The sequence below is a fragment of the Sceloporus undulatus genome, chromosome 2, assembly GCF_019175285.1.
Source record: "Sceloporus undulatus isolate JIND9_A2432 ecotype Alabama chromosome 2, SceUnd_v1.1, whole genome shotgun sequence".
Lineage (NCBI taxonomy): Eukaryota > Metazoa > Chordata > Lepidosauria > Squamata > Phrynosomatidae > Sceloporus > Sceloporus undulatus.
The window spans coordinates 115497103-115507851 of record NC_056523.1 but is presented as its reverse complement, the minus strand read 5'-3'; the positions used below and the strand labels follow the sequence as shown (position 1 = coordinate 115507851).

General features: G+C 40.5%; 1 protein-coding gene across 1 annotated transcript in view; it reads right to left on the bottom strand.

Moving 5' to 3' along the window:
• Positions 1-10749, bottom strand: part of SLIT3 (slit guidance ligand 3) — a 612784-nt gene that overhangs the window by 466273 nt on the left and 135762 nt on the right.

Here is a 10749-nt window from a genome sequence, read left to right as displayed (position 1 = left end):
CCATGCCCTAGTGGTCTCACGACTTGATTACTGTAACATCCTCCTGGCTGGGCTTCCTCTTTCTCACCTCTGTCCTTTAATTTCTGTCCAGCATTCAGCTTCACGCATTATCACATCTGCCCACCGCTCTGACCACATCTCTCCTGGGTTGGCATCCCTTCACTGGCTCCTACTCCCTTTCCGCATTCAGTATAAGCTCCTGCTGTCCACGTTTAAAGCCCTCCATGGACTGGCCCCTCCTTACTTATCAGACCTTCTTTCTCCTCACCTTCCCACTCGGGCCCTCCGTTCTGGTAGTCAAGGTCTACTATCCCAGCCCAGGATTTCCTCTGCCCCATCTCAGATTCGCCCCTTTTCACTCGCTGCCCCTCACTCCTGGAACCTTCTTCCCCCATAAGCAAGAGCCATCACTTCTTTAACCAGCTTCAAAAAGGAGTTGAAGACCATCCTGTTCAGAGAAGCGTTCCCAGGCATTGCATAATTGTCACTTGCTATTTGATGTTCTTTTGTTGTCTATTTTATTGAATCATTTCCTGCATTGTTATGTATTTTATATGTATTATCCTACTAGAGAGGCCCCTTCCCCACCACCACTCCCTTCTCCTTCTGTGTCGTGTCTTTTTAGATTGTAAGCCTGAGGGCAGGGATCCGTCCAGTTAAAAAGATTGTATGTACAGCGCTGTGTAAATTTACAGCACTTAATAAATAAAGTTTAATCATCATCATCATCATCCTGGCTGCATCAGTGACCATGGAGGGAAAATAAGAATCTGGAAAATTTAGCATGTAAAGCCACTTCTAAGTAAATAAAAAATTGAGTGGAGGGAGCATGCTGCTATAATAGCTCTTACTAAAGGAAATTTAGGGGAAAGGGGAACAGATGCAGATTCACAGGTGGATCAAAAGAGAGATGTAAGCTCAAAAAATTGGGGAGAAGCATTCAGGCCTGTTTATCTCCTGACAACATCTGGGACATGACAGAATCCAAAATGGATTCATCCCCATATTATATTTGTGTGTGTGTGTGTGTGTGTGTGTGTGTGTGTGTGTGTGTGAAGCTCTATTATGAACTGAGCCAGAAGAGAGAAGTTGCCTATCACTAGGATTTTTTTTTTTAAAATTATGCCTTAATGTTTATAGAAGTAATCACATAATAAGCTAACTGACAAAGGGATTGCCAAAGGGACCAATATCACTATACCAAAAAGCTCACTTTGTTTTGATACAGAGAGAGATATTCAAGGCACCTCAGATGCTACAGGCCATTTAACAGAAATATATAGAATCATAGAGTAGGAAGAGACCATTGGGGCCATCCAGTCCAACCCCTGCCATGCAGGAACTCACAATCAAAGTATCCCCAACAGATGGCCGTCCAGCCTCTGTTTAAAGATCATATTCAAAGAATCGTTACCACAAATCAAAGACATAACAAAACATTAGCAGCTCCATAGCTGATCATTACAAGTTTCATTAGACTAATTCTGGTCTCCTAAGATGTACAAAGTTTAGAGCTTATTCATTTGGAAGATTAAAAAACTGGACTTCTTATGAAATAGAAATAACAGGAAGGTCCCAGTGTGTAAAAAGTTCTCTCATCAATTTTCCAGAGCAAATGGCTTCACACATTCAACATTTTTAACTAACTCTGATTGACTAATTGCAGGGCAATCATACATACTTGGACCTTTACAAGACCTTTCAACAAATGTTCATTTTCCAAAGATTAACCATGAGCCTTGAAAATTTAAACTAATAGGTTAAGATGAAAGTAATAAAAACAATTTTGTTGAACCATATTAGGACAATGTTTCAAGCTATTTGCCAAATTCACCTGGTACTGAGCCCAAGGAAAGTGTCAAACAAACTAAGAACAGCATGCAAATTATTCTAAACTAAGCAGTTACTGTGTGCGAAACTTACTATGGGCAAAAGAGTTGCACAGGCAAGATTAGAACCAGGCTTCTCAAGAGAAAGTGTAAATGCATATTCAAATATGTCTTCTGTTGCTGTTACCCTAAACACTTTATTGTATATCTGGCTCCAAATAAAGCTCTAGCATCACTTCAGTGTAAGTAAAATACATGTTGGGAGACACTGTGCTGCCATACAATGTCCATATGCCCCTGCTATGTATTTTATGTACCGATATAATCTTAAAAGTGACTAAGTAAAGTGAATTCATAGACATAGCTATGTTAGACTGTCTTGTAGCACCTTTGAGTCTAGACTCAAGTCTACAAAAGCGCATGCTACCAGTTTCTTTCAGTTAGTCTCAAAGGTGCTACAAGATCCTTTTGCATACATGCAGAATGAGTTGCTGGTGATGAGATGGGAACAATAACCCCTGCCATATACTGTAAAACTGCCCCTTTAGTCTATAGTCTGTGCATCTAATTGTGTCATGAGATAAAGCTTTGCCACTTTAGAGTGCTTCCCTTTCTGTTGTTTCTCCTTTCACCTTGCCTGCCTGGGGCTGAGATAGAGCACATGAGAGCAGCATTTAAAAGCCTACAGTCGCATCTGCTGCCAAAGTCTTTCTGGCAACTTTCCTCCTGGACCTGAGAAATGAAAGGTCGTGGTGTCTCTCAGGGTTCCTACCTCTCTATGTCATCTCAGTAAAAGCAAAACACTGAATTTGGAGAATCTTTGTTTCTCTGCTTCTTTCTAGGCCTGAATCTTTTTCTGCTTTCCTTCTAGTATTCCCAGTGCATTACTGGGGGCTGGATTCAATGGCCCCACATCAATTCTGTAATTATATTTCAAAGAGCGCCAGCTCACCAGTCAAATGCTGTATATAGGTTTAGTGATAGGAATTACAAGGTCCTTTATATAACTTACTAGAACTGCAGCTCCCAGCCTTTTTAACCAATGTATATTCTGACATTGGCTGCCAGGAGTTATTGTCCAAAAATATCTGGAGAACTACACAATTCCAATCCTAAATTTAGAACTTCTTTCTGTCAAGATTACAGACATTTAGGCCACCTTCAGATAAGTGTTTGAAATATCTGAGTGCTTCAGACAAGTACTTTTCCTTCCAAATCCAGGCCATGCCTCACTTATGTAAATGCAGAATATCTGGCTGTGTTTGAGTAACTTGACATTTTATGCAGAAAGCCAGGAATCTTGAGTTTCATTTTTGGCAAAGTCCAGATTCTGCCATTCATGGTTGCAAAAGCATGCATAAAACCCAATCATGCCCTAGTCTTTTAATATTTTGAGCATGTGATAAATTGAAAAGCTTCATTCAGTAAGATAGCAGTTATTTAAAAAAATGAATCCTTGCAAACATCACAGCCTCAGTTTTTGAATGAGGAAACCCAAATTGGACCAGAAGATTAGAGTGAACAGATTTTTTCGGCAACATCTTAAGGGTGGCAAGTGTGCATGTTGGATGTGCCTGAACCACAGACAATGTGTGTTCAGGGTGCTCTCTCCATGGCATGAGGAACAATGGAATAAATTCTTCTAGAACAGGGGCACATAGCCTGAAAAACCCACAAAAAATATGGATGCCAGCCACGAAAGCCTTAGACTTCACACTGGTATTTTACCTGGAATAGACAACAGATGATATTCCAATTGAGTTGCTGCAGTCCACAATGACAGAGTCATCTATAGTGCTAACTAACATATCTCAACAGATATGGAAAACAACAGTCTGGAAACAATCAATATACATCCCCATCCGCAAAAAAAAAGACACAAAAGATTTCAGCAACTATGGAACCATAGCATCAACATCCCATGCAAACAAAATTATGCTTAAAATTCTAGAACACAGACTCCAACCATATATGGAGAGAGAAATACCAGAAGTCCAAGCAGGGTTCAGGAAAGCAAGTGGCACAAGGGGCCACACTGCAAACATACAATGGATAATGGAGCGCACCAGGGAGTTCAAGGAAGAAAGTGCAAAGGCAAACTTATTGTTGAACATAAAGAAAACAAAAATAATGACCACAGAGAACCAACACAAATTTGAATTAGACAACGAAGAAATAGAAATAGCAAAAGAATTCTCATACCTGGGATCAAGCATTGATAGAAATGGAGACTGAAACCAGGAAATCAGAAGAAGATTAAGAATGGGAAGTATAGCTATGAAATAACTAGAGAGGGTCCTAAAAAGCAAGGATATACAATTGAGCGCAAAAGTTAGAATCATACAAACCATTGTATTCTCTATTACCATGTATGGCTGTGAGAGCTGAACAGTTGAGGAGGAGGATAGGAGGAAAATCAACTCATTTGAAATGTGGTGCTAGAGAAGAGTGCTATGGATTCCATGGACAGGCAAAAAGACAAACAAATGGGTCCTGAAGCAGATCAAGCCAGAAATCTCCCTAGAAGCCAAGATGACAAAACTCAGGTTGTCGTACTCTGGGCACGTCACAAGACAGCATGAATCATTGGAAAAAACAGTAATGCTAGGAGAGGTAGAGGGAAGTAGAAAGAGAGGAAGGCCACATGCAAGATGGATGGACTCTATTTAAGAGATCACAAATATGAGTTTGCAGGAGTTTAGCAGAGCAGTGGAGGACAGAGGGTCTTGGAGATGTCTCATCAGCAGGGTCGCCATGGTCGAGATTGACTTGAGGGCAATTAACAACAACAAAAGACCTAGAAAGTGTTTTTTTTTAATTCTTCTTTATCTTTCAAATAAACACAAACTCAGTTGCTCCTAATCTTAATATACATGTTTATATTCAACTGGATTTTTTTTAAAAAAATGTAAAGTATTTCCAAGCAAAGATGCTTCATTCAAAACTTACATAAATTACCAACCATGTATCAAAGAATGTGATGCAGCAAAAATCCAGCTACTTGTGTTTCACACATCTCTTGCAGCATAATCAGATGTTGTTGGATTGCAATTCCCATGAGCTTTAGCAAGCATAGCTGGGATCTATGAACAATATCTGGAGGGCTACATGACGGTGACATGAGCACACTCTTTAAATATTTCAATGGTTGCCACAAAGAGGAGGATGCAGGCTTGTTCTCTAATGCCTCAGAGGGTAGAACTAGGTCTATCTAATGGTTTGACATTACAAGAGGGCAGATTTTGATCAAACATTAGAAGTTACATCTTGACAGTGAGAGCAGTTTGGTGATGGAACCAATTCCCTACTGAGTAGGTGGAGTTTCCTTCTCTGGATATCTTCAGAAAGAGGCTAGATTTGTGATGGAGATGCTCTACCTGGATATCTGATGGCCAATAAGGCCCCTTCCAAAACTATGGTGCTCTGCCAGCGCCCATGTTTGCTGCGCGAGGGAGCCACAGCAGACAAACCACGCGGCTCCCCCGCGCAGCAAAAAGAACCTGCAAAAAGCGGGTTCTTGTGGCGCAGTTGTGATGCCGCAAGGCGCCAATGGCACACTTGTGGTGTCACAACCACGCCGCAACATGCGGACGCTAAGCATCCATCACATCAAAATGGCAGCACCCATGTCTATAGGGTGTCGCCATTTTGACATCCCAAGTACGTACTAGGGGTGAGGCCTGATTGGACGCTGCGTCCTCAGCCAACCCCTAGTATGTACTGGGGGCGGAACAAAGGCCCGTCTGTAACGGGTCTATGATTCTATTATTTCTACCCCTGCCCTGTATCTTAATTTGCTAATATGTCAAAAAGAATTAACATATTTGTAAAATCAGTGCTCTAGAAAGACAAGCACATTGTTCCTGAGCAAAGCTGAAAGGGATGCGATGGCTCAAGTGTTAAGACACTGACTCTGTTGATTGCAAAGTTGGCAGTTCGAGGCCCAGGTGCTGCATGATGGGGTGGGCTCCCATCACTAGTCCCAACTTTTGTCAACCTAACAGTTTGAAAGCATGCACATGTAAGTAGATAAATACGTACCACTCCGATGGGAAGGTAAACAGCGTTCTTTGCAATCATACTGGCCACATGATCACAGACTAATCTCTGACAACTTCTGCTCTTTGGCTTAGTAACAGAGATGCGCACTGCCCCCTATGGTCGGACACGACTTGACAACCTTGTCAACGGGAAATACCTTTATCTTTACCTTTAAAGCAGAAAGCAAGCAAGAAGGATGTTCTAGACAGAGGACTAGCTCCATTGGGAACCCAGAGGCCACAATGCACAAAGCAGAAGGGGGGGGGGGGGGAGAATCAGAGCCACTTTTCTCTGCTCAGCATCTTTGACACCAGGGTGCCACTGCAAAGAGAACAAATCCATCACTGAGGAAAGTCAGACTTACTGGAAGACTGCATCATCCCCCTACCACAGTGTGGGCAAGCCTGCCCTTTCATCCAACATGGATAAGCCAGATCAAAGAACAGAATGCAAGACAGATCTGTCAGCAACACACTGTGGTCATATAGAAACCCAGAACAGTACCTGTAAACCTCAGTCACCAGAGAATATATTTAAAGTCAAAATGTTTGATGTACTTGTATAAAAATGTGTTCACAATGTCCAGTTTCCCAAATATCCTGGCCAATTTTCTAAGTTTCCCCTTTAGACCAGGAAGAGATACTCAAAGACAGCAGCCTAAGATCTATGGTAAACTCAATCTCTCACAGGAGAATACCAAGACTTATTTTAGAGATACACAAAATAGATATGTTGATTAAAATTTCCATATGATCCTCCAAAACGCACTGTGAATTCAACTAAGTGAGACTGACTCAGCCTCACATTCCTGATCTGTTCCTTTGGGATGAAGAACAATGCCAGCCCGTACTGCTGTTCCTCATCCTTACATATATGGAGAACTTCTAAGCAGCTTTAAATCATTGTTAGGCTTCCATATTTCTGCTGCACAGTTTCCTTCCATAGGATCCGTGAAATATTGCTTCCCCAGATGCACCAGTTAAGTCAGACAATTTAGGCGGTACTGGGGGGGGGATTCTTCTGATATGGCTGTCCAGTGATTTCCATGCTGTCTTCCTCTCCTGCTTGAGTTGACTCTCATGGACCTGAACCAAGATTTGTTCATGGGATATTTTAACTTAGACATTACCACTATTTTCAAAAAAATCTCATAACTGCCCAAATAAATTACATGACAGGGAATAGTGTTACATAAGTCAAGTGTGATATTCTAGAAACTGCATCTATTTTAGTGTTGTGACTGTAAGTTCTATGCATTTTAAACAGGATTCTTGTTTTAGATTGTAAGTCATTCTAGCCTTTCCTTGAAATGCCAGCTCTGCTTTCCAGTTTGCTTGACAATCAGTGTTGGCTACTTTGAAGTTATTTAGGTATGTTAATGTCCCAGTCCTATCTAATCGGAGTTCTTGTCTGGAAATCACACTGTGGAAAAGCCTGCCTAACTGCCTCATGTCCTTATGGGAAATACTGTTTCTCAAGGGTTAGAAAATATACTCATTTAGAGGAATTTTTTTATTTTACTTAAAGCCTACCTTTCTCTTACAACTAGGACCCAAGGTGCTCACAACATAATTTTATTTTTAAAAAGTATAAATGCAATATGTTATATAATTAAAACAGAATTTGTACATAATATCAAAATTGAACTGCAGTGATTTAAAGAAACATCATCAACAACAAAATAATTAAGAAATAGAACAGTCATCTGTTATATGCCCTCTCTTTTTTAGTCAACAACAACTATTATTAAAATGTTTTAAAATACATCTACACAATATATATGTCCCGTCCTTTTCAAACAGTCATTTGCTGAAAAGCCTTCCTTCAGGAAGATCTTTGCCTGCCAGAGGAAGGATAACAGAAAGGGGCCTGGCATAGCATCCCTCTGAAAGAAATTCCACAGCTTGGGAACAGCCACAGCTATCTCACATCCCCATCAAATATGCATCCATTGGTAATGGAACAGAGGGAAGGGTCTCCACTGCAGTTATCAAAGCCCTGGCAGGTCTGTATGGGAGAATAAAGTCTTCATCTTTCAATTAATCTCGCCCCCTAATTCCAAACTGGGGAAACAGAGTTTACTGCATATGAACGTTTTCATCTGGTGAACATCATGGGTATCCTTTCAATAAAGTTTTCAATTCCTTTTTAAGATTTTAATATAGGTTATCAGAGAGTAAAACAGATTTTTTTAACTATGCTAGTTGTTTTGATTCCTCTCTTAGACCTAATCTCAATTTGGTATATGAGTTTTGACTGTATCTGGAATCTTTTCCCCTGTGTAAGGGCACACTTTCATGCTGTGCAAATTAACAATTTAGATTGTAGGCCTGAGGGCAGGGAACCGTCTGACTAAAAAAATTTATGTACAGCGCTGTGTAAATTTACAGCACTTTATAAATAAAGGTTAATAATAATAATAATAACAACAACAACAACAACAATTAACAACCCCTATATCTGCAGTATTAGTACCCATGGTTTCACATACCCACATCTGAAAAAAAATCTTTCTCTAGGTATTTTATAGGTCCTCTAATACACTTCTTCTATGGTATGCTTTTGGTGGAAGTTGACCATAAAGTCATGCTGGAAGACCTAGAAATGCTTAGAGAGGTATTTTATCTAGGAATTTCTAGGTTCCCCAGTGCAATTCTATGGTCAGCTTCCTTCAGAAGCCAATAGGGTTTGCAGTTATTTGCAGTTTCACATTTCCACAATATGTACAGGAATCCAGGTGCACCCGTTCCTTGAGAAGCTAGATCTGACCATGGTGGTACATGCCTTGGTTACATCCCGTTTGGACTACTGTAATGAGCTCTACATGGGGCTGCCTTTGAAAAGTGTTTGGAAAATTCAGCTGGTTCAAAGAACTGCTGCCAGGCTGTTAACAGGGGCAGGTTACAGAGACCATACAATGCTCCTGTTGAAACAGCTTCATTGGCTGCCAGTATGTTTCTGGGTACAATTCAAGGTGCTGGTTATTAGCTATAAAGCCCTACATGGCTCAGGTCCACACCATTTGACGACCTTTTCTCCTGGCTGGTATGAAGAGTCCCAGACTGTAAGATATAATCAATAAATCAATCCATCACACATAAGGGGACTGTACTGTATATATACTCCAGTCAAGGCAAGGCAAGGCTGAATTTGCTCAGTACTTGGTAGTGAGTTAGTTGAAAGTCATCCTCTTCCGCGTAAAAAATTAACTCAAAGCTCAAGAAGAGTCTTTTGCTCAGCAGTTAAGATGAACCGAGACATGGAGGAAAAATATGCCAAAAATATTCAAGGTAACTAGGCACTTCTCAAAACTATATATTTTATCATTAAGCATTAGGCATTTCCACATCCACTCTGCACCACCATCAGAATTAAGCATCGTATTTTTAGCACAATATATCTCTGACGAACAGGGTATGAAGAGAATCCATAATGACAAAAGTATTGTAGAAAAGATGAAGTATGACAAAGTCTTGTGGGAATAAAGTGAGGCAGGAGTAGAACAGAAAAGAACAGAGTGGATCAGAAAGAAAGGAGCAATACAAGATAATTCTGCAGCAAAAGCAAGGTAAAATAACAAGTTAGTCCCTCTGTTGTGGTCAGAAACAAACCTGACCTATAAGGATTTCTAGGGAGCAGAAGTTAACCAACTTACTTTCTCTGCTTCTAGTCTCTAACTGTCAAGGATAATTTATTTTGCTGCACTAGCTAATGTTATACAGTAATTGGCTGCTTTGGATAGCACTTAATTGTACACAGAGACTAAATCACAACTGACAAGTCATATGTTGCTGTTTTTGTACCTGTGGTGGAATCAGATGCTGAAAACAATGTAAAATCAATCCCACCTAAGCATGTTTTCTCCTAGAAATGCAAAATTACATAATATTTTCTTCATTGCCTGTAAAACAAATAAGGTGCTATTCCATACAACATATAAATTCAATTCAAATTCTAAACTATTACTATCATGAATGAACAATTTCAACAATATTCAAGAACAAGCACTATAAAAATACCAAACAATTTCATTTAAAGCTATTATTCAATTAAAGTATGGCAACTCAAAAGATATTCATCATTTTTTACATTTCTTCCTCTTCAAATAATTGTTGAAATGCATGTGTAAAGTTATAGCACAATTTTCCAATAGCATCAGTTAAGGAACAGAGATTGTCACATGTCACAACCTGATTCAACCTGGAATAGAATTCCTTTAAAAAATACTTACTCTATATACTCAATTATAAGTTGACCTCATGTATAAGTCGAGGGCAGGTTTGGGGGGCAAAATTATGGATATTGATATGACCCTTGGATAAGTCAAGGTAAAACTTAAGGAGATGCAACAAAGGATCTAAATGATGAAGCAAAGGAACACAATGCCAAGGAACCTACAATATTATGGCAGGCATAACTGTTTTAGCTCACACTAAAGGCTGGATGGAAGACAGAGTAGAGGGAGGTCAGTGCTTCCAGGACAGATTGTGTCATGGCCAGCCAAGATGAGCTCGAGGAGGATGAGGAGGAGGATGAGCCTCCTCCAGAGCAAGGGCTGATTGAGGCTACGCCAGGTGTTAGTTCTGCTCTGCCAGGTCACAGCTGTGCTGCCCCAGAGCAGGAGGTCCAACCAGGTCCTAGTGCTGGGGAAAGGCCTTCTATGGTGCCACGGCCTAGTGGTGATTCGGGAGATGAGGCGTGCCTGCAAGTGCCTTCTTATCAAGAGAGAAGAGCTGAGAGTGCCTGCAGGCGCAGATACAGGAGGATTGCAGAAAGACAATTAGCAAACCAGCCTCAGGTGGCTTGAGGGAGAGCTTCCCTGATTTAAGTGGGAGAGAGGCTTGAGTTTGTTGCTAGAGTTTATTGTATGAGCCCTTGG